Source organism: Bombus affinis, chromosome 5 (assembly GCF_024516045.1).
Source record: "Bombus affinis isolate iyBomAffi1 chromosome 5, iyBomAffi1.2, whole genome shotgun sequence".
NCBI classification, from domain to species: Eukaryota; Metazoa; Arthropoda; class Insecta; order Hymenoptera; family Apidae; genus Bombus; species Bombus affinis.
Genome location: NC_066348.1, coordinates 11,027,127 through 11,053,174, shown reverse-complemented (window position 1 = coordinate 11,053,174; position 26,048 = coordinate 11,027,127). Strand labels below are relative to the sequence as shown.

General features: G+C 40.8%; 2 protein-coding genes across 3 annotated transcripts in view; both read right to left on the bottom strand.

Moving 5' to 3' along the window:
- The window catches only part of LOC126916451 (uncharacterized), a 107,070-nt gene that overhangs the window by 23,014 nt on the left and 58,008 nt on the right, over window positions 1–26,048 (bottom strand). The window lies entirely within an intron of this gene.
- LOC126916427 (A disintegrin and metalloproteinase with thrombospondin motifs 3-like) overlaps window positions 1–26,048 on the bottom strand; it is a 118,231-nt gene that overhangs the window by 41,389 nt on the left and 50,794 nt on the right. The gene's annotated exons all lie outside the window — the stretch shown is intronic.

Here is a 26,048-nt window from a genome sequence, read left to right as displayed (position 1 = left end):
ACATACATCGAAATTGACATTCAATGGTTTTAGGTGGCTCGCTTCCACGCAATTCCAAACAACGCATGCAAGACATGCTTTTCCCTGCTTCGACGAACCAAGCTTCAAGGCAACATATATAATCAGAATTTTGAGGCCTGCAGAATATTCTTGCTTGAGCAATATGCCGCTAAACAGAAGTATAGACGTGTAAGTAACATAAAGACTAAAGTAAAGTTGTAAATCTAAACTACAGTTCAAGTTATACAAGGCATGCAAAGCTTCTCTTGAAACGTTAGGTGCGTACTTCGATATACAATATAAAGAAACATAGCCCGCGAGAAAAGCTATATAGTACATACCATACCAGATCCCTCGTCATAACTTTGTCAATATGCGCAACGAAATCGGTAATTTTCGCGCCACCACTCAAACACCGTTTCTCTCGCTTTGGATAATTGAATCAAATCCAGATCGTCCATGTTTACAGCGAAGCAACATGTGATACCGCCAAAAGTGCTTTCCACCCCCTCGCATAACTGACATCGGCCGTCCGTGGATCCAACGGAAGGATTTTGAACGTTGGAGAATGCGTAACGCTGATTGGCTATTGAGCTCGGGGGTCGATCGTAGAAGGGGACGCCGGGTCGCAACGAGCCTCACAGTACCACTTCGACTGTGAACGCGATAGGAATTGGATCGTCTATTTTACAAAGCTCTTTTATCTTTTGCAACAATTACATTCGAATGTCTTTTCAAGCGCTAACGACATAATCGACGTTTGGTAAGCGATTAGTAACTGCGAATTCGTAGAATTCGTGGATAATTCTCGAGCTGTTTCGTGCGTACGCGATTTTAAGTGGCACGCAAACATGTGCACCTATTCGCGTAGCGCAAGAAATGTATCACGGAGGTCGTTGCAGGTAATATCCATCGACAGACGGGACAATTCGGGTGCACGATCTATGCCTATGACTGTGCAGTAGGGCATACTCTTCTCGACCACTTGTCTGGCGCCAACCACCACTATTGTCTCGCGAAGGCCAAGCTGTAAATCTTCGTTGCTTATACCGTTTTCTTGGTGAGTGTTAATTTTTTACTTATTCGATGGTATAATAATACCGTTATTACGAGGTAAAAGTTTTTGCATGTGTGATTTCTTGATTGAAGAGACGCTGTCATTATTAAAAGTTTGAATATCCCGCCAGTAGCGAGGGAAACATAATACAGAATGATTCTTTCATTTGCTTACATTCGATTTGTTAATTTTACTCCTATTCTCCTTTTTAATTCGTAATTTAATTGTGAGGACATATGCTATGGAGCAATTTTTGTTACTTTTAGCATCGTTGCTTTATTTGTTAAGACTGTTGAGCAATACGATCGTTTACTTTATTTACTGCCTTGTTTGCTATTATTTTACTTTTAAAGACAGGTATTTTGGAAATATAAACTTCTACATATTGGTATAATATTGATATACTTAAAAATGTCGTTTAGTGAATAGGAAAATAGAACACTGAAGGTTTAACTAATTTAAAACGATTTAGTTATTTAGTGATTGATTAAGGAGCGAGAAGATTTCGAACGTAGCGAAATTATTTGTTGATTGAATATCTCCTCCAACCCGACAAGCAATGCGGGTTATTACAAGTAGTTTTTACTTAATTTCCAATTAGTTATCGTATCTATAAGGTGTGGTCAAAATTTTGGTACATAAATTTAGCTTGCATCGTATTGTACCGATTTATTTATATATCCTTCTTTATATGATTTATGTTATTGAGTTAGGATTATATTAAATTATTAATAAAATGAAAGAAACATGGAAATTAAAATTAAATAAAATAGAATTGCATTAAATAAGAAATAGAAATAAAGTTGAACTAAAGCAAATTCAATTAAATTATTTCTTTTTACTTGCCTATGGGATTCTGGAATTATTAAAGTTCCTATTACGTACTCGTATTCTCGCTAATTTTTAAAATGAATTGACTATGAAATGAATGAGACTATTTCTCCGATTCTACAGAACTCTTGTTATTAATACATTAATACATTATGGAAAATTTGAAACCAATTCGATATATATATAGAGGTTGCAAGGCATTTATTGCAAACATATGCTTAACGAAAAATTAGTATACAACATTAGTAGTAGTCTCAAACATACAATTAATCGCAGTAAATGTCCTGCGACTCTTACATACATTGTCATACTCGTTTGAAATTGTAATAATACGTTAATCTTGTCACAGTATCGATAGGATATCAAGATATTCTTAATAATATGTCCACAAGGAGTTTGCAGGGATATTCAAATATTTTCGCGAACCACTGTAATTCAGCACAAGAGCAGAAAATTCCAGATTTTTTAGTTTTCGATCAGAGTGAATGTTTATACAGGTAACATTCGCTATCTCTGTCCATATTTACCGAACATTTCTATTAAACCTGCGCCAAGCTCGTAGAATGCCTCAGGTCGTATATGAGATGTCAGTTTTATCAAACGAAACGGGACCAGCTAATGTTTAATCTCGTAAACTGAAGTTGCCAGCAGAAAAGTACGGCTCTATATAGTAATTGGCGAAGACAGTGAAACGCGAAAGATGAGAAAGAAACAAAAGGCGGGGGATACGACGAATCATGGCAATCCATTTTATTTTCCAGCCATCGATTAACGACCAACGTTTAATTTCATTTCTTTCGCAAAACTCAATTAGAATCGTCGCGACAATCGCTAGAAACCGCAGGCAAATCTGCCAACGTATCGATCGTAGCGGACGCCAATCCCTCTGCGTTAAATGAAATAACGAAATTCAAGATGTAAATTTCACGAAACTTTTCCTCTCGGATTTGTTCGCCAGTTGATGCTTCAAATACTACAGAATATAGCTATTTGCTTTTTGCTGGAAAGCTGAGCGCTATTTCGCTTATACGTGAAACAGCGAGAATTAGGTATTTCAAAGACACTGTCTATGGAAATCGCTGAAAATTCCAGCCATTTAATTTCACACTGACCTACTCCTGTTTTTTAAATACTTTAGGAGAGGGCGCTACTCGTTACCATTTTATATAGCCATGAAGCGTTTAATCTTCGAAGGAGGATAATCTTAACAAGATACATCTCGGGGTCGATATTATCGGAGATGAATAAAAGTTTTTCGATTCTTCATATTTGATTTTTTAAGTAGAACTTTCCGTTGATCCTGGCTTGAATCTTCTTTTTTCGTGCACCCAAATGCTTATTATTAGATGAGAGCGATAGGAAGGTTTTTCGTGTTTCGCAACATTAAAGACAGCAGGAAACGAGCTAATAAAATTGAAGTCACTTAGCCCTTAATATATTTAATATGAGTAATTTTTTAAATATAGCCATCTATTAGCGTGCGTTTGAACTTTGCGTTTTTCTTTTTCGTGCACCTGAACGTTTTTTATTAGACTGAGTGGGACACGTACCTAGGAAGCTTTCCGTGCTTCGCAACTTCAAAGTAAACAAAGGACATTTGACAAAGTCAACAAGCGACGAGTTAATAAAATTGAAGTTAAGGTAGACAGAAAGATAATACGTATGTAGTACCTCTGTGGAAGATAATATAAAATGGAAACGTATTTGACGCAACAGAAATATCTTTCTGCAAATATAGCAGACGAGGAATCAATTTAGCAAAATAATTAAATAAAGTTGTTGAGTCGCGAATTACACGCATGTAATACCAGATAAAATAACTTTAATAATCTTTGTTTCTTATATTCTCGTGAATAATAATTTTTTAATCGATAGTTCCATGGATATTTAGAATAATATCTACAAATTATTTAGAAATGCATAAAAATCAACGGTATTAATGACTCGGTTAACCGGTTAATATCGGATTCTTGCTATTGTTGTTACATGACTTTTTACTATTTTTTGTCTATTGCCAAATAACCTTTCTCATGGTAGGCGGATCGTACACGATTATAACGTGGAGAAAACGTGAAGGGTAATCGTTTTACTAACTCGTTGCCTTAATTGGTTTACCTTAACTATGTTGGCTGTGTCAACCGATGATACGGGTTACGCTTATTTCGTTGTTCACGCAACACGGATTTGCTGTACAAAGTGCAACGTCACATAATACAAAATGAAATTTATTTTCTTACAACTGAAACGGAGACTCGGTTTATTATCTGTGATTTTTATCGAAAGGTATAACCATACCAGATATAACGTTACAGAATAAAATACGTCGCGAAATACCATTACAGCGTGCTTGGTTTTATTTTCTAATCTTTTTATCCTAACTTATCCTAACTAACAAGCTCGTCCGTGTGCCTTGTAACGTAACGGTAGTAATATAGTTTTTACGTTCACTCGCATACGTAGCTTGCAACGTAGTATACTTTATGTTCAGACTGCTGGCCATAAACTCGATTTACAATAATTATCCTCCCTCTTGCCTTGCATTCTCGCTTAATCATACACACACACACGCAAAACCTTATTTTTATTATTCTTTTATTTTATTCTTTTTTTGTTATTTTACCCTCAGTTGCGATACGTAAAAGATTCTTGTAATTACGCTCCATCTAAGTGTTAGCCTTATACCTCTAACGTTATAAATAAATTCTTAATATCGAATCGACATCGCAGAAAAGGTAAAATATGGAACACTCACATCGGTTAACAGAACAGAAATGTAGTTGTTCGTAATTATCGAGATCCGAGCATCAAATTGTTTGACTACTTGATGATCTTATTTTCGTAAATATACAAAGAAAGACAGACGTCTGTCTCAGTGTGGTTCCGATCGTTCGGGATCTAAATTCAGACCTAAAACTGTAGGTTCATTCTTCGCCATGAGTTTCATAAGACAGTCGCTAACGAGCTCGCTAACCGAAAGGTCTGCGACTGCGACCAATTGCTCTGGAACCGTACGACTTTTAAAACGATAAGGATCGACGACGACGAAGACTGAAAATGCGAAATATATATGTCGGCTGGACGATAGGATTGGGGGTGGAGGTGTTGGATGAATCTTGGTTGATATTGGCCATCGATGCGGTGTAACAATGGTAGAGTTTATTGGCACAAGTGAGTGGTATTACAGCGTTGGTAATTAATCACAATGTTAGATACTCACGGCGCTATGACAATGGCCTCGGGTCCGGTAACGAATCCGCGGTCAACGGGATGTCGAACGTGTATACTTCGTGGAAGTCTAAGTTATATTCAGGTCGCCACAGAACAAGCACTACGTACCGGACAATTACTTGTATCGTCGTTAAAATCGTACGAAAGTGTGTCTCTCCATCACGGTGACGCTGTCGAGGAAAACTACGATGGGTGTGTCCAAGGGCACGAGATCATCGGATTCGTGGAGAAAAGTCTTCATTCGGAAAGTGAGGGAAATTGGAGTTACTTAGTTGGTGGAAATTGGGGAAGGGTGCTAGCCGTTTGTCGGTTTGAAGGACTTTCGTTAAATAGATCTTAAAATTTATAGCGGGTCCTCGGGCTAGCCGAACATGTACTGTGGAGAGGCATCAACATCTGGTAATCGTCTTACTCGAAGCATAGTCTGCGTGTGGCGAGCCACGGGACAGAAACCATTGAAACGTTTACCATCGTTACCATCGTTTACCATCGTATAGAGTTACTTCCTGCCTTGGTTAAACAAAACGTTCATCCCCTTGACCGCGACTACGTTCGGCGACTGGTTGTCGCCTCGAGTCCGAGCTCACTATCATAAACCTCGAATAAGTACAGTCGGATCGAATGACAACGGCTTTCTTAATACGGCTATGGTGAAATCTAAATTACGGTACTAGGTGTCTTCCCAAAGTTCCGAGGCGAAGGCTCCGGTGCTCTTTCATCTCCGACACGGCCATTCTGACTATCACACGTCCTCGGGTGTAACTAAAATATTGAGTTTTCCAACATTAGACTCGATACGATTAACATCATTTACAATTTAACTAAGTGCTCGAATGAGGTAAGGATCCAGTGTAGCAACAAATCCTGTACGGGGGTTTGGCAGCAAAGAAATAAAAGCTAATGAAAATTAGTAGCGTTATAGTTAGTATTCAAGGTGATAGTTGCATCCTGCAGGTTATTAGTCGGATCGTAACGGCATGATGGACCATTTTCGATTTCGCACTCCAAAGGATCTCGGTCTTCTAGATCGTATGAGCACATAGAGCTTCGTTCCACGGTTTCACCGAGCTTTACCATACTGTCGCCCCGAGAAGCGTGCGAGTCACATCGCATGTCCTCACTGAGCCTCATCATACTGTCGCCCCGAAACACGTGCCAACTCGTTCTGCCGGGTGTTAATGGCATAGTGCTACTGATCTTCGGAGATCAAAGTGCTCATATCGTCATTCACTGTTATTGCCTTCACTACAGACATCCAACTCAGCAGGGATGCGACCATCTGGCATTTTCCTCAACCTATCGTGACTGTATTTGTACGATCGCTTACCGTCTAATGTCTTTAAGATATACCTGTCCCCTTCCAAGACTTCTGCTATTACAAGTGGACCTCTAAATTTTGGATCTAATTTGGTTTGATTCCTTTCCTCATTCTTGCGTAATACGAAATCACCGAGGTTAAACCTAATCACTCTAGCTTTAGCTTTGTCGAACTTGCCTTTCTCGTATTTAGCACTCGTTTCTATCCCTCTTATTGCCTGTCGTCTTACATTGGAGATATCGATTTCCTTTTCCTCCATGTTACCGGGTAACAACAGATCGTAAGGTCTTGCCGTTCTACATATTAGTAGTTCTAATGGGCTCGAGTTGGTCACGCGGTTGGTGGTACGGTAGTACAAAGCCAACTGTATTTCCCCAATCGCGTCTTGCCACGGCCGCCCGGTCGTCTCTACTACCGTGAACATATTTTTCAATGTACCCATAACACGCTCTACCTGTCCGTTGGCTCTACTAGCACCGGTCGCTATCAAGTGAACTTTAATTTGCTTGCTTTTGCAGAACTCTTGGAATTCTTTACCCGTGAAACATCTTCCCTGATCTGCTATTATCCGGCAGGGACTGCCGAATAGAAATATAGCGGACTTGAGTGCTTTGATGGTATTAAGGGAGTCTATCTTACGGGTATGATGCAGATATAAAAAACTTCGTGAAAGCATCTACTAAAACGATGGCATATTCCTTGGAGTCATTCTTGCCACTTAGCTTGCCCGTTATGTCCATGTGCACTGTATGCCACGGTATGCTGGTCTTGGGTATCGGATGTAGTTCGGCTTGTATCTTACCCGAGCTTGCCTTCGAAACTCTACAAGCATGACAGTTCTCTACGAATTTGCGAACGTACTTTGCCATTCCTTCGAACCAGTAATACTCGTACAGTTTCTCGAGCGTCTTATCCCAACCCAAGTGCATAATTGACTGATGCACATGGTTAATAACGGACCATCTAAAACCTCTCGGGACAATGGGCAGGCAGAGGGTTTTGCCCCCCCCCCCCCCCGCTGCACTTTGCGGTAAAGGGTACCGGAACGCAACTCGTAAGTATTCGCGACATCTTCCGCGAGCTCGTCGTTTCGTAGTTTGCGGGTGATTTCTATAATTTGTGGGTCGCGACGCTGTTCGGCTAACAGCCAGTCTTCCGGTATTTCGGCCAGATTGATTTCCTTTTCCGCGATTTTATCAACCTTACGGTGGTCTAAGTCTACGGGGTTTCGCGAGAAGAAATCTACGTGGGCCATCTTTTTACCCTCTCGATACATGATGTCGAAGGTAAAAGTCTGCAAGTAAGCCCACCACCTGTGGACCCTGTCGCTTAAACGCACTTTATTACTCGACGCTTTCAGCGAGTTGCAATCCGTAACGACAAGAAATTCCCGTCCATGTAGGTAGTGCCGGAAATGCTTGATGGCGTTTACGACTGCCAACGTCTCTAGTTCGTAGGAATGGTATCTAGATTCCGCGGGGGTAGTTCTTTTACTGTAGTACTCGATTACTCTATTTTTGCCGTCGACCTTATGCGTCAAAATCGCCCCATAACCCTCCGAGCTAGCGTCAGTGTGTAGTTCTATCGGGTAGTTGGGGTCAAATATCATTAGCACCGGCGCGTCCGTCAGGATGGAAACTACCTGTTGTCTTATTTTGTCGTGTCTATCGGTCCATGTTATATTTTTGTTAGGTGAGGTGAGCGCATACAGGGGTTTCATCATCTGTGAGAATTTAGGGACGAACCTGCGGAAATACGAAGCTAACCCGATGAATTGCCTGAGCTGGGTGATGGTGGTCGTCGGCGCAGGTAAGGAACTTAGGGCGTGTATTTTACCCGGGTTCGGGCGGACTTCTCCGTTGTGGATCACATACCCCAAGTAAAGTACCGATGTCTTCAAAAAAGAACATTTCGCGAAGTTGAACGAGAATCCGGCTTTCGCAAGAGTATCTAATACGGTGTTCAATCTTTCTAGGGCTTGATCTATCGAGTCGGCAATAATTAGGACATCGTCTAAGTAAACAACGACGTATGAATACGCGAGGTCGCCTAAGGCGTTGAAAATGGCCCTCTGAAAAACGGACGGTGCATTTTTCAATCCGAACGGCATCGTTACGTACTCATATTGTCCGTCGGGTGTCACGAACGCTGTGTACTCTGTCGAGTTGGGATGTATGGGGATTTGATTGAATCCACTGGCCATGTCCAGGCTAATAAAATACTTTGCCTTCTGTAATCTCGCAATTTGATCTGAGATAAGGGGTAGGGGATACCGATCCGCGACCGTATTTTTATTTAGCGCTCGGAAGTCTACGCACAATCTATCTGAGCCGTCCTTCTTCTTCACGAGCAACACGGGGCTCGCGAATGGTGACTTACTGGGTTTTATAATGTTTGCTTTAATTAGTTCGCTGATTCTCTCCCGCACGGTTCTCCGCTCTTCCTCGCTAAGTCTGTAAGGACTTTTTTGGACGGTGACGTTAGGGTCGATTAATCGTATTTCTAGCTGGCCCGTACTTACGCGAGTACGTGGGAAACCCGTAATGAACGAATTTTTGAACTTTTCGAGAATAGAAATCAATCGGCCTTTATCGTTACCAAGTACCTCGGTGTCCACTTTGCTAAGATCGATCTCGTTTTCGAGGGTCTCATTACAGGCGTTAACTGTCTTCGTTTTGCAAATCTCGAGGCTGTCGGGCGTAATATGTACGTCGAAGCCTTGACTTAGAATTTCGCGACCAATCATGATATCATATTTTAGGGAGGACTATCAGGGAGGACGTGAAAAGTTATCTCCAGTGTAAAACCGTTGATACATACGGTGGACAAAATCTGTGTCGTACTCTTAACGCATGTATTCCCTATCCCTCGCATCACTACTATTTCGGTCGTTCTCCTGCCGGAAAATTTCGGGGCTACGGATTCTTTAATTAACGAGCATTCGGCTCCCGAATCGAAGCAAAATGAGAACGACTCACCCTGGTGACCCAGTTTACCAGTTGAGGCCTCCACCACGCAGGAATGGACTCGACGTTCCTTGTCGTAGTCGCCTCCTCCTCTCCGCCCATAGCGGACAATCAGGTGCGATGTGGCCCTCCGCTCGGCACTTGTAGCAAACCGCCCCGGACGATGTACCTGGTCGGCTTTCTCCTGGGCGTCGTGTCCTCGTTTCTCCGGTCCGCATCCTCTTGCGGCACTCGGTAATTTTATGTCCGGGAGTTCCACAGTGGTAGCACCTGACTCGGTTCGATGTCCTGCTTCGTTTTACTCCAGGTTCCGTCGGTGGATCGCTTGACGAAGAAGTCAGCCCATTCCTCGCGTAAGAGAAAGCCTGCATCTGTTCATAGAATTGCTCCCGGGTCCGGATGTTACGCGAGAATGCCAGCCGCTCGGCCTCCCTGTCCGATAAACGCAGTCGATACGGGACGAAAGCGTTAACTGCTTCGATCATGGGTAGATTTTCCCGCCTCGACCATAGGTGGGAGCGAATTATTGTCCCCGTGGTGCCAAAACGCGAGGGAAAATATTCGGTAAATTGTGTCCAAGTAAGACCATTGACCGGAATTTGCGAAAACCACGGTGCTGCAACAGCTTCCAGAGCACTACTTAAAAGGAGATATAAGTCACCATCGCGTATAGACCTCCCCCGCATAATCACACTGGCGGTCGCGTACCACGTGGCTGCGTCGGTACCCGCTATTCCGGGGTTGAAACGCGGCAGCGATGATTGGAGTACCGGCCTGGGATTTGGCGCCGGCGTCAGAAACAGCTCACGCATGAAGGCCACCTGCTCTTGCATGGGTAACGTAGGCCCGAATCCCACTGCTGATGTCGGCTGGACGATAGGATTGGGGGTGGAGATGTTGGATGAATCTTGGTTGATATTGGCCATCGATGCGGTGTAACAATGGTAGAGTTTATTGGCACAAGTGAGTGGTATTACAGCGTTGGTAATTAATCACAATGTTAGATACTCGCGGCGCTATGACAATGGCCTCGGTAATCCGGTAACGAATCCGCGGTCAACGGGATGTCGAACGTGTATACTTCGTGGAAGTCTAAGTTATATTCAGGTCGCCACAGAACAAGCACTACGTACCGTAGAATTACTTGTATCGTCGTTAAAATCGTACGATAGAGTGTCTCTCCATCACGGTGACGCTCGTAGGAAAACTATGATAGGTGTGTCTAAGGGCACGAGATCATCGGATTCGCGGAGAAAAGTCTTCATTCGGAAAGTGAGGGAAATTGGAGTTACTTAGTTGGAGGAAATAGGGGAAGGGTGCTAGCCGCCCTTAAGAGAAAGTCGCCATCGGGCCGCGTCGTTCGTGAGAAAAATAGACTTCTCCAATTTTCCCGTAGTTGGAACAAAGTTTGTTTGTCGGTTTGAAGGACTTTCGTTAAATAGATCTTAATAGATCTTAAATAGATTTATAGCGGGTCCTCGGGCTAGCCGAACATGTACTGTGGAGAGGCATCAACATCTGGTAATCGTCTTACTCGCAGCATAGTTTGCGTGTGGCGAGCCACGGGACAGAAACCATTGAAACGTTTACCATCGTTACCATCGTTTACCATCGTATAGAGTTACTTCCTGCCTTGGTTAAACAAAACGTTCATCCCCTTGACCGCGACTACGTTCGGCGACCGGTTGTCGCCTCGAGTCCCAGCTCACTATCATAAATCTCGAATAAGTACAGTCGGATCGAATGACAACGGCTTTCTTAATACGGCTATGGTGAAATCTAAATTACGGTACTAGGTGTCTTCCCAAAGTTCCGAAGGGAAGGCTCCGGTGCTCTTTCATCTCCGACATATATATAATGCGTTCTTCTAATAACGCACGCACATTCGTACGGTAAATACGTGAGGTTATTTGGTGCAGGATGTGTAGATGTTTAATAGTATATTTATTAACAATTCTCGTTTTCGACTCTTTACGTACAACTCTTGATTCAACAAATGTTTTCTTGATCCGATTCGTTTCTTTTTGTCGCCCTTTAATATCCCCACTACGCACGCGATTGGTGGGCGTCCGTGACCGTTTACACGTGACAACGGTAGCGGACGCCCACCAACCGTGTGCGCAGTGGAGATATTGAGAGGCGACAAAAAGAAAGGAATTTTATTTTTCCAACGTCCTTTCGTCCTTGACTGTTTACACGTGGCAACGGTAGCGGACGGCTACCAACCGTGTGCGCAGTGGAGATATTGAGAGGCGACAAAAAGAAAGGAATTTAATTTTTCCAACGTCATTTTCGTCCGTGACCGTTTACACGTGGCAACGGTAGCGGACGCCTACCAACCGCGTGCGTAGTGGGGATATTGAGAGACGACAAAAAGAAACGAATTTTATTTTTCCAACGTCATTTTCGTCCGTGACCGTTTACACGTGGCAATGGTAGCGGACGCCCACCAACCGTGTGCGCAGTGGAGATATTGAGAGGCGACAAAAAGAAAGGAATTTTATTTTTCCAACGTCATTTTCGTCCGTGACCGTTTACACGTGGCAATGGTAGCGGACGCCCACCAACCGTGTGCGCAGTGGAGATATTGAGAGGCGACAAAAAGAAAGGAATTTTATTTTTCCAACGTCCTTTCGTCCTTGACTGTTTACACGTGGCAACGGTAGCGGACGGCTACCAACCGTGTGCGCAGTGGAGATATTGAGAGGCGACAAAAAGAAAGGAATTTTATTTTTCCAACGTCCTTTCGTCCTTGACCGTTTACACGTGGCAACGGTAGCGGACGCCTACCAACCGCGTGCGTAGTGGGGATATTGAGAGACGACAAAAAGAAACGAATTTTATTTTTCCAACGTCATTTTCGTCCGTGACCGTTTACACGTGGCAATGGTAGCGGACGCCCACCAACCGTGTGCGCAGTGGAGATATTGAGAGGCGACAAAAAGAAAGGAATTTTATTTTTCCAACGTCATTTTCGTCCGTGACCGTTTACACGTGGCAATGGTAGCGGACGCCCACCAACCGTGTGCGCAGTGGAGATATTGAGAGGCGACAAAAAGAAAGGAATTTTATTTTTCCAACGTCCTTTCGTCCTTGACTGTTTACACGTGGCAACGGTAGCGGACGGCTACCAACCGTGTGCGCAGTGGAGATATTGAGAGGCGACAAAAAGAAAGGAATTTTATTTTTCCAACGTCCTTTCGTCCTTGACCGTTTACACGTGGCAACGGTAGCGGACGCCTACCAACCGCGTGCGTAGTGGGGATATTGAGAGACGACAAAAGGAAACGTATTTTCGTTTTCGAACGTCATTTTCGTCACGCCTTTTTCCAAATATTCGGCGGAGGGATTGTAGGGATATCGATGACTGGTTAGGCCTATTGGCACTTACGCTTCGATGTTATACTTGTATCGACGAAACCGTTGGAAAGTTTTGTTATCGCAGCTACATACGTAAGTGTGTAACACAGATTAACGATCGTACCTGATTAACACTAACTCTTACCAAATCTGACAAAGTCAAATGACGAGTTTGAAGGTTTCGTTTAAGTTTCATTTAAAATTGTACATTAGTCGTTATTTCTTCTTCTTCTTTTTTTATTCATTCAACTTTATGTAAATTCTCGTATTGACAAAAATTGAGAAATCGAAAAATATAAGAATGTGCATAAAGTTAGACGAACGAAATGAATAAGGGCAAATGCACAATTTTAAATAAAATTTTCTATGTCGTTTCACCGGGCTTGGTAAGATTAGCGTTGAACAAGGACAAAAGGCGCCTTTATCCGTCTAACACGGCATTCTCTTCCCATTCTCATATCGCATCCATTTACACGGTAACGTACGACTCTCGTACTCTGTATCTCTATATCTTTATGGTTATTCCAGACAATGCCAACAATAGAAAGAAAGATTGGTTGCTGACGGCTCGTAACGTATAGCTGGAAAAGTTAGAGTTGCAGAGAGCAACTTGTTAGAGTAGCGGCAATATGGAAGTTGTACTCGCACAGGTAAACTTGGCCATGTAGAAGTCTGGGCTGGGTTAGATCGTGTTCTAAACTCGAGTTACGGAGCTAAAATAACGTATCCGGACGTGTAGATGATTCGAGTTAAAGCAAGCTTTATTTTCACTTATAGGAGGCAGCGAAACGAAAGGAATCAAAGAAAATTGTTGCAGCCTCGTGCAGGTTTTTGAAGTCATAGGAGCTCGATCGTAAAACAAAATTCGTCGAACGAGCGGGTATTCTATTTACCTGATAAAGTTAAATATTATCGGCCGCGCTACAAAAGAAAAAATCTATTATCCATTTGTTCCTATCTCCACCATTTACATACACCGTTTTTGCAACGGTAAAATTCCTTTCCAAATCATTTTTTAACGAAAACTACGAACAATGTTTTCCGCGTTACTCTGACGCGCTTTTAATTCGCCGTGCTTCATGCGGCTTTTGTCGCAGCCGCTAGCATTGAAATACGTGTCGCGGAAAGGTCGTAGTTGAAGCTGCGCAATAATAAACGAAAAAAGGCGCGATATCGGTTCATGTTGTAGGCGATTCGGCGTAAACGCGTGGGAGAGATACCCTGCAACGATTGCCGCGCTTTATTAACTAGCGTAGAGAAGTTGAAAGCGAGAGAAAATTTCAGTGACATCGATGAATACCCGGCGGTATGGAATACGGGTCACGCTTATCCCGGGCATCGATTGGAATTACTCGCACGAGATACGACCACGGATAAACTTTTCCGGAACTTTTCGGACTAATTTCGCGTTTCTGTCTCCTCCAATGTTCCATCTGTCCACGATCTGTGCAGTGTACGGGTGTCTCGTAGAATTTGAATTTCAATGCGCCGACAATGAGTTACCTACCTGCGGCTTGGAAATTATTTTTCATCGTCCTATTCGAGAGAGTTTACGCAATAGGTAAATTTCGTTTGTTTCGATAAGTCGGTTAAATTAGAAGCGATGCATAATAAAATACGGGTAAAATGTTTCGGGCGAGAAAGACTCCGTGGAACAGCGATTAACCTTTCGCGATTGCATGTAGATTCGATGACGAACTCGAAGATTCTTTATATCGAATAACCTTTGAAGCCACCATCTATGTTTATTTGTTAAGATTCAGATTCAAGTGATCGACCATTTCTCATTTCAAAGAGATGGCTTGGCTTTCTTATTTAGAAGTTTTACATTCGATCTTATGTACGAAGGGAACGTGAATCTTTATATTACTGCAGGGAACGCTGGAAAGTTGGGGAAAAGGTAATTTCGTATTCTACATTCACCTTTGTTCAATTCATTTCTATGTAAATCATTCCGCGACACAGATAATCGCAATAGAAAAGGACTGAAACTTCGATAAAAACGTCCCGACAATCCGATAAAAATTGTCTATGCAAAGATATTTAATGTTTTCCACGCCTTTCCTCCATCTAATGTTTGTTATCTAATTTTCTATTCGTGCATTTATTCTTCAGACTCGACGAAAAGATTCGCGGACATATATACACGTGGTCTCACGAAATTCTCGGGAAACCGTCCAATTTTCCAATCGTCAGAAAGATTCAGTCATTGATATGAAAATTGGTTTTGTTCCGCTTTCGAAATTTTTCAATTCGTCGTACTCGGGTTTTTGAATCCGATTGGTCTGCCCCCAACAACCTTACGACGAATCGCTCGCTAGGAGACGCCTCCATAGATGTCGGTAGAATTCGTCCAAGTCAAAAATATCCGTGGATCGTCTACCCCCTGCGGAGCAAAACCGATTTCAAGAAAATTTTCTCCGCCCATTATCCAGCAGCGTTTCGTCTTAATGAACAGTTCAAAAGACTATTAATCAGAGGATACGCCGCACGAAATCCTTTTTACGATCCGTCTCACAGTTTGCTAACCGTCGCCAGTAACAAACTCCAATCTGTTCCACAATCAACTCTAATTTCAAGGCAATCTCCACGCTAATTTCATTTTGGCATTCCAAATCGTATCTCGAAATGGAAATCACGTCCGTATACCCGGAAGATATAGTTCGCGAATCATCTCCGCGGGAAACATCGACTTTCTTTATTAATTCGTAATTGAGACTGATTTGTGTGGTTCGCGTGCTGTAATTCTCCGTATGTGCGTATAGCGCACGCGTGTGTGCAAGATACGTGACGGGGGAAAAAATGTGTGGGCGAATGGGAAAGACAGGGGTGGAAAAGAAATGTAGACGCCCAGTGGTTGCAAACGGTATCCGTACGTCGGTGTATTTACTGCTTCATCTACGTTGGCGGATAAGGTGAGGCAGCTTCAAATTGATACATCACGAATTTTATTAAGTTTTCTCCTTTCTAATATTTGTTCAAAATCGTCGACGATAGTCGTTTATTCTGTGGCACGTACGTGCCGGTGGCTGTGAAATTGCAGCAAGTCGTATACGATGGAGGACGAGAGGAAGTTTAAAAAAAAAAAAGGATAAAAGAAACGCGACAGTTTTAGAAAAAAAGAAAAGTTGTAATTGATAAGAAGAATTGGATTGCGAACAAGTTTGATACGGATGACTGTCTTCAACGTTGTTGGTGATGAAAGTTGCAATTAGTACGTAAGGTGCAGTTATCGTACACAGTTTTGTGAATTTTAAACTTCCCTTCGATCGCCGCTGTATCGCGTTTCGACGTTCGGCGTTCGAGCGCGTTAAAAAGTATTTTTCCGACAATAAAACGTTTCGTAAAATATACGATCTTCTAAAGTGAGATTTACGCGTCGTACAATTTTACGAGCAGTTTGTTCGAAAATGTGCCTCTTAAATGCTTAAATCACTTGCACTATTTTTAGAATTAATCGTATATTCTAGCTGCTGACTTACGATAATAAAAGATAATGGATTTCGTCGAAAAGACAAGTGAGAAACGAACAGATTTATTCTTTTATATCGCATATATGTATTGTAATTTTGCACCATTACATTGTTACATTCTCATCTGCTTCGATAACGAAATTTTCTGTTCCGTACGCTTTAAAGGCTCCAAGATATTTCGTGGTTCGATGGAACGTAGAATATAGCAGATCCATCGTGTCTTTACATTTTATCTTTTATCACTGACCTCTCACCTGCATATAATGTGGATTATAACGTTATTTCAGCATCCGCCTTTTCAGCGAAAGGTATAAAACGCGAAACTCCTCTTCGAGATCCATCGATGTTTCCATAAAACATTTTGTATGCGGTATTACCATACACGACACTTTAAGCTTTATAAACAACGTTTTCTCACTCAGTTACATCATACGAGTTACGCCATTGCCAAATGTTAGCCCGACATTAATAAAATTACAAGATAAAACAGTCGTTTCGTTGCAATTTCATTCTACGTTATAACAGCCACACGTACTCCGTGTTTGACGAGTATACTCGTCACCGTTTACCTTTTGCGACACATTCTAGGCACACGCTTTCAAAGAGATCTGGAAGAGCTGATTAATCGTATCATAAATTCACTTATCACTCGCTTTTTATCGAGCAATTATCACAATTTATTAATCACTGACAATTAGTCGGCTAAATGGTAATATGGACCGTTAGCATGGAAACGTAAAAGCATTTCAGCGTTCGCTGCGTACACGGGATTTATCGAGAAAAATACAAGTAGAGTAGAAATGCGTTTATTGAAACAAAACTTTAATTAACGCCCAATTAACGGAACGTTTGCTGGTATTATTCGAGCAAAGAGCGATACGTAACGAGAAAAATTGGTAAGCTTCCATTATACGAACACCAATTATATAAACTGTTCTCGTTTCCTGACAACTTTAGATAAATCGTCTTCCGCCACATTTGTCGAACGCGGTTTAACATCCGCAGCGGTCTCTCTGAATCCCGTAAAAACTGTGAAATGGAAGAAACGCATTTTGATCGTTCGCCTGTGCAACAGAACGAACGTTTCTACGTCGCTTTTGTTATTAAATGGTTTCGTAGAAAGTATTACGTGTTTCGTAGTATAGAGCCTTTTAATACAGTGAAAATACGGTCAGTTGGAAACATCTGCGTACATCTCTTGGATAGAAAAAATATTTTCTACGTAAAGACGCAGGCAGAGAGGCGTGTGCAGTTGTTTAAGCTGTAAGCTGTTTGATAAATGTATTTTTAATATCTTTCTCGATAAATCCTCGTACATAGAAATACTCCGAAATGCTTTCACGTTTCTCTGCTAACGATTGATATTACATTTAACCGACTAAAAGATTATGACGCGTCAGAACGCCTAGCGTTGCAGCGCGTAAAGTAGATGCGACAGGAACACGTTTACGCGTATACGGTAATAACTTTTAGTTAAATATCAACGTTTTCCTGACTTATCGCTCGTACGCAGAGACGAGCTCTGTCACGAAGCTGATCCTCGCTTTAAATTCTTACGTACTTTGACGATATGATTATTTAACGGGGTGTCCTGAATTAGAATGTTCTAAAACAGCGTCTTTTTGTGATTTTTTTTTAGAAGGGAAAGAAAGAAACAAAGTTATTGAATTTTGAGGTGTGGCTTTATATATATTTAACGAATACAACAAATTTTTTTTAATGTTAACAAAAAAATTATATCAGATTTCTAATCGTTTTCAGTCGGCGTGAAAGATTCACCTCGTAATTCTTGACTGAAACGGAAAAACTAGAAAGGATTAAATTATTATATATTTTTCTTCTCGATGAACTAAAAAAGTTTGTCAAAAAGTTGATTTAAATAATTCTTATAGCACCTTGAAGTTTATTCTTTCTTCTTAAAAAACACATTTTTTTATTTTCCGCCTTCTTTTTTTTTAGTCCATCGAGAAGAAAAATATATAATAATTTAATCCTTTTTTGGTTCTTCGTTTCAGTCGAGGATCACGCCGATTGAAAAATGCAGCCCATGAAATAGGCTTAGAAATCTGTTATAATTTTTCTTTTACTTTAAAAAGAAATTTTTTGTATTCGTTAAATATATATAAAAACATAGCTCAAAATTCAATAACTTCGTTTCTTTCTTTTCCTTCTAAAAAAAAAAAAAAAAAAAAAAAAAAAACACAAAAAGACGCTGTTTTAGAAGTTATTAACTTGCGATTTATCGTATATTTCATCTGTTGAAGTAACTTCATGAAAAATTCTACATCTTTATTTATGTATATCCATGGCCTGGAGACTGCTATTACGCAGATATATTGCAAATAAGGAGCGGCGCATATTATCCTACCCTTGAATGTATATTATGTTCTGGGTTGCAAGGTCTAGGAACAAAGAAACTAATAAACAGATTTCTCTTTATGTTCCCTGTAGCCTCTAGCCAAAGCCAGAAACTTACCTTTTTTGGTAATATTCTTTTGCCATAAATTTATGAACGTGCTCCCTGTCGTTCCATTTTCTAGTAATACTAAAAGATTAAGGATCTGAATCAGTATTATATCATATTTATACCTTTAATTTATACCTTATATTTATACCTTTAATCATTTCAGTATACTTTTCTATTACAAATTCATCCACTCGTTCTTCGATCAGTCAACGTCAAACTCAACATCATTCAAAACACGAATTAAACGACGAACGAGAAACGCCAGTTCTACGAAACATAGAAAAATAGAAACATTCCGATTTTTCTGATGAAACGTTATCGTTTCGAGTCAGGTGTTTCCGCTCGATGCGTAACATTTTTTACAATTGAAAGTGAAATTGTCGAGCATCGTTGAAAAACAATTCTACGTCGCAGTATGTACGAGCAATTTCAGATAAACGCAGTTTATATTTTAATCGATGAACGGAGGCTCGATCTCGAGAACGTTTGTCGAAATTAATATTTGTAATCGTGGATTTCGATAATCCGAGAATTAGCTTTTACCTGATAGAAAAGAACTTAGTGGTGAAATATTGTTTTGTCAAACGAGAGGCTCTCTTTAAGTTTCAATCATATCGGCTACTTCGATTTCTTTAGGTGACTTTGATATTAACCCTTTCCACTCCGAATTTTATTTCAATTTCGTTACCAGCAGCTCGCAACGCTTTTAAATTCAATCTGAAATTTACTTTAACTAAAAAAAAAAAGACAATTTAAATAAACAAAGGCAGAAACAAATTCATTTAAATACCAGTTTTATTCACACTATTGTCGTACCTTGTAATTTTTAAGTGTATGGTATATCTTGGAACAACTTCCAGGATGCAATCCTGGCTTTTTTTTCGCGCGTTTCACAAAAAAAGGTGGGTCTGAAAGAATGTCTAGTGCGACTCGACAAAGGAGTTCCTGAGATAAAAACTAATGTCGAGTCACACTCCACACAGTTACAATACAAAGGGTTAAATATGCCATGTATCGTTCGTGTACATACATAATTTTCTAATGTAATTTGATTAAATCCGCATGTTGCACGGTTGCACTTGATTGTCCGTGCGTTAAACCACCAAGATCAATTTACTGCCGGTATCGACATTAGTATTGACATTGCTAGTATTAGGCTTGACGCTTTACGCCATCAAGATCATGAAAATCTATTTCGTCTATTTTTTGACATATGCCATGCAATTTCAATCCTTATCGATATATTTCAATTTAACTTTATTCCAACTTGATCGTGGTGTTTGAAATTAGAGAAAAACGTAAAATAATAAACAGAAAATAATTCTAGTAGTTTCTTACAGTAATTTTCTAAAACGATGCTACGCAATTGATAGAAATATATAAAATAACGCGTAGGGCAACTGCTGTATCATTTTACCGTGTTGCTGATTTTATCGATATAGACGTAAATTCGAAATATCAAATACCTTGACAGGATATTCGACCGGTGATCAAGCTCCTATAAACTCGATGGTATAAACTCTTGGTAAATTATATGGTAAGCATTAAGAATTTGCTATAAATCGTTCGTCGTGCCGTAAAACGTATCAGTTACAGAGCTGATAAAATTTTTCCATCGACGAACGAAATAGACACGCGAATATTTATTCACTTGACCGTGTAACACTGGCCGACACGGTTTTGCCTCTTTCTCGCCATAAAACGCACGTGTCAAGAGATTCGCGTGACAATCGATTGCGTTGCTCTTGCTTGGTGATGTTAATCGTAATTAGAAATATGTGCGCACGAATAAATTTGCAAATAAAGCCAAGAGCAGCTTGCAGCTTGCAATTTCCGTTCCGTCGGGCGATACTGCGCGAACAAATCAAAGAGGACAACAGAGTCTCATAAACAAGCGAATCTGCTAAACAAGATCTAAAATGTTAAAAACACGTCGCTGATGGCCACGAGTGGTTTACTGCATATCGAAACTTTAAACTACGTTTCTAATTCGCGAGATGCGCGGGTTACTCGTGAGATAAACGAGATATAGTGGAAACTCATTGTCTAACTCGCTACAAGTTGCAAAGAAGAAGCCACTGATCATTACTACGACGTCGTGCACTGTGCACATTGATTCGTTTGAAACGAGGTCTCTTTATTTTTAAGCGAACTCTATTTATTACCGAACCGAGGTTTTACCAATCTACGCAATTAAATTTTTGCGTTTGCACGCGAAAATTTTATCCGTCGCTCGACCCTTGACCCAGACTAGTCGACCAAACTCGCGTTTCCGCAGGGAGAGACTTGGTCAAATTTCTCATCGACCGCTCAATCGACCCGTTTGTACCGTAACTACCCTTAGGTAACACGAAAACAGAGGTCCTTGTGCCCCGGAGTACCACAGCACAGCTATGTGCCTGACGATATACGCGTTAATAAGCCACGACCCATGCGCATTCTTGAACCCGATAACAGGATAGTTGCGTTCATGCGTAACATTAACATTCGTCATTTTTTCGATCAATTTACTTTATCCAATTCTATGGGATTCACGTTGCAACTATGAAAAGAATTTGCGACTGTTTAGTCGGTATTTTTCTTCTTGCTATTTATTACTCTTCTACCTTTTTTTTCCTTTTTGTACGTGAAGAAATCCTCATGAACTATTAGCTGCTGCTAATAATCGGTAACAGTAGAGTACGACAGGAGTGCTCCAGGAACCTCTCATGAATTGTCTTCAGTTGCACCCTTTTCCGTCGTCCTCTTGTTCGAGCCAATCCTAATAATTCTCCGACTGTTGAATTTGATGCTAGGGAGGGGGGGGGGCATTGCCCCTAGCGTTATCCCCTGTTTTAGTCGTGGGTCCGTTTGGACGGCGATGAAGCGGTTCTAGGGCCGCCTGACCGCCATCCCCCTGCATGCGTTATCCTACAAGGGTGAGAGTTCTTCTTTCTCTCCCTTTCTGCTCGCTCGCAAAAGAGGCGGACAGCCTCGTATTCCTATGGTTCGCTCTCAACATCGTTTCTAGAATCGCCGAGGGTGTGTCAATCTTTCACCTATGACGTGCCGCAGGGAGTAGCTGTGTAGCTCCCATGCCGGACAAAGCTCCAGCGCGTGCTGCGCCGTGTCCCTGCCCTCCCTGCTTTTTAAAATTCGCGATTTAAGATTTATATTAATTTATATTATATTTAAAATTTTCGCGATTCAACGTTCAAATTGAAATCTTTTTCGTTCTTCATTAAGTTAAGATTACTAGAAAATAATCGTAAATGCTGCTTTATAATCATATAATTCAAGTTAGAAGTGTGCACATACCTTACTATTATATATAGAATGAGCAAATACTGTTTACTAATATCTTCTACACGTTTCAACGATATATTCTGGACGTTTTGCTTGCGACGAAATAACGAATGCGACTGGTTTGTTGAAATAAACGAAGCCTTGTTACAATGCGTCGCTATCAATTGTTACCAAGGCGCCACAGTGGCCTGCCCTGACCACCAATAAGATAAATGGTCCATTGGGGAAGAATGTTGTCTTACATCGTCATTTTATTATCATTTTGCCATTATATGCTTGGAACAATAAACATATTCCCGTGGCGTGCTGAGTGAAACATGTGATTTCGGCGTGTCAGTCAAAGTGTTAAGGAAATTGAGTGAGCTACTTCGTAGTAATACGTCGAACTATTTTCTTTTAATTACACAACTTCCGTTTGTGTCTTGAAGTTTCGTAATAGACCTCCGTGGCCTGTCCGTGGTCCGTCGTGTTGATACGTCTTTTGCATATTCTCACACTGAGTTTCACATCTTGTACGTCTGTACGTTGTCAAAGTTTAGGCGCAGCGATAGTACAAGTAGTTAGAGGTACGTTCGAAGGTGAAGTTCAAGTTTCAAGCTTCGAGCGTAGATGTTCAGTAGGAGAGACGCGAAGGTCGTTGGTTGAAAGAGTAGACCATGGACGTAAACCAAGGAGAAACGTAACTGAAATTCTGTGCTACCCAGGAGAGCGAGGATGATGAGAAGCGAATATAAAACAAACATATAGGTTACTGGCAAACTCGAGGGAACAATAACTCGCCTCGTTCGCGTCAATGTCGCCATTGGTACACGGTTATTCCGCTTTTTGATCCTCGAATTGAATTAACGCGAAATAGCAGCCGAAAGCCTTTGTGATTGACGTGACTTTGAATAACAGCGAACAACAAAAATTCGATGCGACGCTCGAGCGCGTGGCAATGGGAGCAGAGGACGCAAGCACGTCAACAGCGGTGCAATTTAACAATTCGAATGTGGTGAAGTGCATGGAAACCTTTAATCCGAAAAATAGCAAAGAAATAACTGCTGTCCCTTGCACGATTCTCGAGTGGCGTCATCGACCGTCAGCTCTATCGATAGCGTCCGTCGCGAAACAACAGTTTGCGTATTGTTCGTTGATAAAATTGCCGAGTATCGATTATCGTTCAACCCGGCGCGGCAATCTTTGACCCGCGGCCATTATTGTCCAATTATTGGAAGAATTCGAGAATCGACGCAGCTTCCTATTGGCTTTGTTCGAATTCACATCCAATTCGCGGAATTAATTGGATTCATTCCTTCAAACGTATCTTCATTTACCTTCGATGTGCGAACGAGTTTCGCAACGTGATGGAACGTACCTTGTACTACTTCGTTTACCCCAACAGACACAAAACAGAACGATTCTATCGATCAACGAGGATGAGGTGCCTTTATTTCTTTTTTTTTTTTTTTTCCTCCTCGGTTTGAGCAGAGTAAAAACAGTGCGCGTAGAGTGCGTTTTGGCACTGGGTTCGGGGATCGGCAATCCATTAACGCTTCTCTGGCTCGTGTTGTTGCAGTTGTTTGCGATTCAAAGTGATTCGAGTTATCAAGCGACGTATAGTTTGGCGGCGTAGCCTGTACAGCTCTTAACGTACCAAGCTAAGAGTTCTCGTAGAAATCACCTCGAGTGCCAAGAAACAAGTTTTTTCGCCAGCAGGAGAAAACTTGATGTAGTTCAGCCTTAACATATTCCAGATTCACGAACGAGGGAAGCGTACGGGTAGAGAGGCGTGTGTGTGTGTCGGCTGTTACTTGCAAAGGAAAGTCTATTCGTCGAGATCGATGGCATAGACGAAAGCTAAGAAACGATCGACCAATGTTTATTGAAATTTATATTCTTTTTTTACAGAAACGACGTTGCGACACAATCTTCCAGTGTTAGTGGTAGCTTATTCGGTAAGTGAAATCACAGTTAAATTTCATAATACGGTATTTTTATCGGTACGTAGAACGTTCTCCGGTAAAACATCAAAATTATTCAATTTTGCAATTTACAATGTTTTCTTCGCGCAAGTACCCTTCAAGTAAATTTATTAATTTACTGCAGAGATTACTCGCGTGTTTTTATTCTTCGAAAGAATTGCAAATTAAGCGTCTAACGCAATTTTACGTCGTGCATATTTATGCGCAACTGTGATACGAATTCAGAGGTTCGATAAGGAAAAAAAAAAAAAATGAAGAAATAATGTGTATTCTGTGCAACCACGGAGAAAGGAATATCCGTTGAACAACCAGTTTGTGAAATATCGATTGAATTTTTTACCGAATAACTTGCTGAAAATAACGTCAATTGTTTTAAAATTAATAAAATTTGTATTCCATGCAAAGATATTAAACCGATAGAAATGCTGATTTTATCTTGACGTTTTCCATTATTTTCAAAACAATTTTCTCAACATTTGTAGCCTGACCTTTTACGGTACACAGTTTAACCTTTATACGGTAACGCACTGTCGTAGAACGTATTTCGCGTCGTATAAGAAACAACAGAGAATAGATTTTCTGTTCGAAAACAATGAAAGAGATTTAATAAAAACAGTTTTATTATCGTGCAGGTACGAGAGACTTTTATCGTGAAAGCTATTTCACGAACATATTTACCATGGTGTACAAAACGGTGGAAAATTCAGGAGATAATTTTCACGAAAAAGAGATATATCACGTAGAAACGTATCATCGAGAAATATATATTAATTATCGTTTGTTCTAATAAATAATTAATAATTCAATTACGATACGCTTATGGTCGATTACAACTCATTCGAATACCTCGTAATGATTTAAACGAAGACGTTTAAAAGACATGCATTGCTCCTTCTATCAGCTCGACCATCGTTAAGATTCTCTGAAAAAGATCATTCCGCGAGTATAAAAAATTACTTTCGTTAAGTCCACACCGTTCATCAAGTCCGTTAAGAAGTTCATCCTCCGAGGAAATGTTTAAGACAGGGGACCGAGGCAAAGCGTTCGATGAAAGGGCAATTAAAGCGAACGCGTCCAATGAAAACATATCAAATCGAATTCGTTGTTAACTAATTTCTCGAATTATCGAAAAACATCGCTTTAATTGATTTTCGAACGAAATACATCGATTCGAGGGTTTCAGGCTTTCAATTAGACTGCCGATGTTTATATATTTATGGAAATTCGCGTAGCTTGAAAAAAAAAAGAAAAAAAAAATATACGCGAAACGTGAGAAGCGGAAAACACATTGTAGATGTGGCAATATCGATAGTGGACGAAACAAATTTTAATTTGGCTCGCATATTTTTATGGAAATTCGTAATTCCATCGACCCGAAATTTTATTAAAAAATATTTTTTATCGCTTCGATGAAGGTACGAATGAATTTACGAGTGAACACCAGCGATCTAGTTATCACGCAGTTGTAAGTTAGTTAACGGGACCTTAACGGGACCCAGAACTTGGCAGATTTGTCATCTATTTTAAAAAACCTTCCATCGTTCGATTTGATAGGCTGTTTCCCTTTTTGATCTGGTATTAAAATATTCCCTTTGCTCAGCCTGGAAGTGATCTCCAAGTCACGGAAATAAAACGATAAAAGAAAAACAGAGCGCAGATAAAATTTTCCACGAAACGTTGGACATGTCTTATGCCGTTAAAATTACTGAACCTGCTCGAACGAGCTGAATAGCTTTTTTCGCAGCTGTACGACAAGTTGCACATCGTTGCACGCCATTTGTCGCGATTAGCTGCCGCCGACTAATGTGGAGAATTTCGTACAAGTCGTTGACTCGCTGCTAATTAAGAAGGCAAAGTTGCCGAGTAAGACGTCCGAATTATCTCCCTTTCTTTTTTCCCTTTTTCTATCCAAACGAAACTGACAGTATCAAAAATGAACGTTTTGGCGGCGAATAAAAAAGCTGAAACTACGTTCCTACTAACGCGATTCTTGTCGTGATAACAAAACGCAATTACTATGCACGCAGATTTATTTAATTTTGCTTCTCGTTGGAATTTCTGAGAGAAATTTTTAGTGATAGTGAAAGTAGCGCAGGATG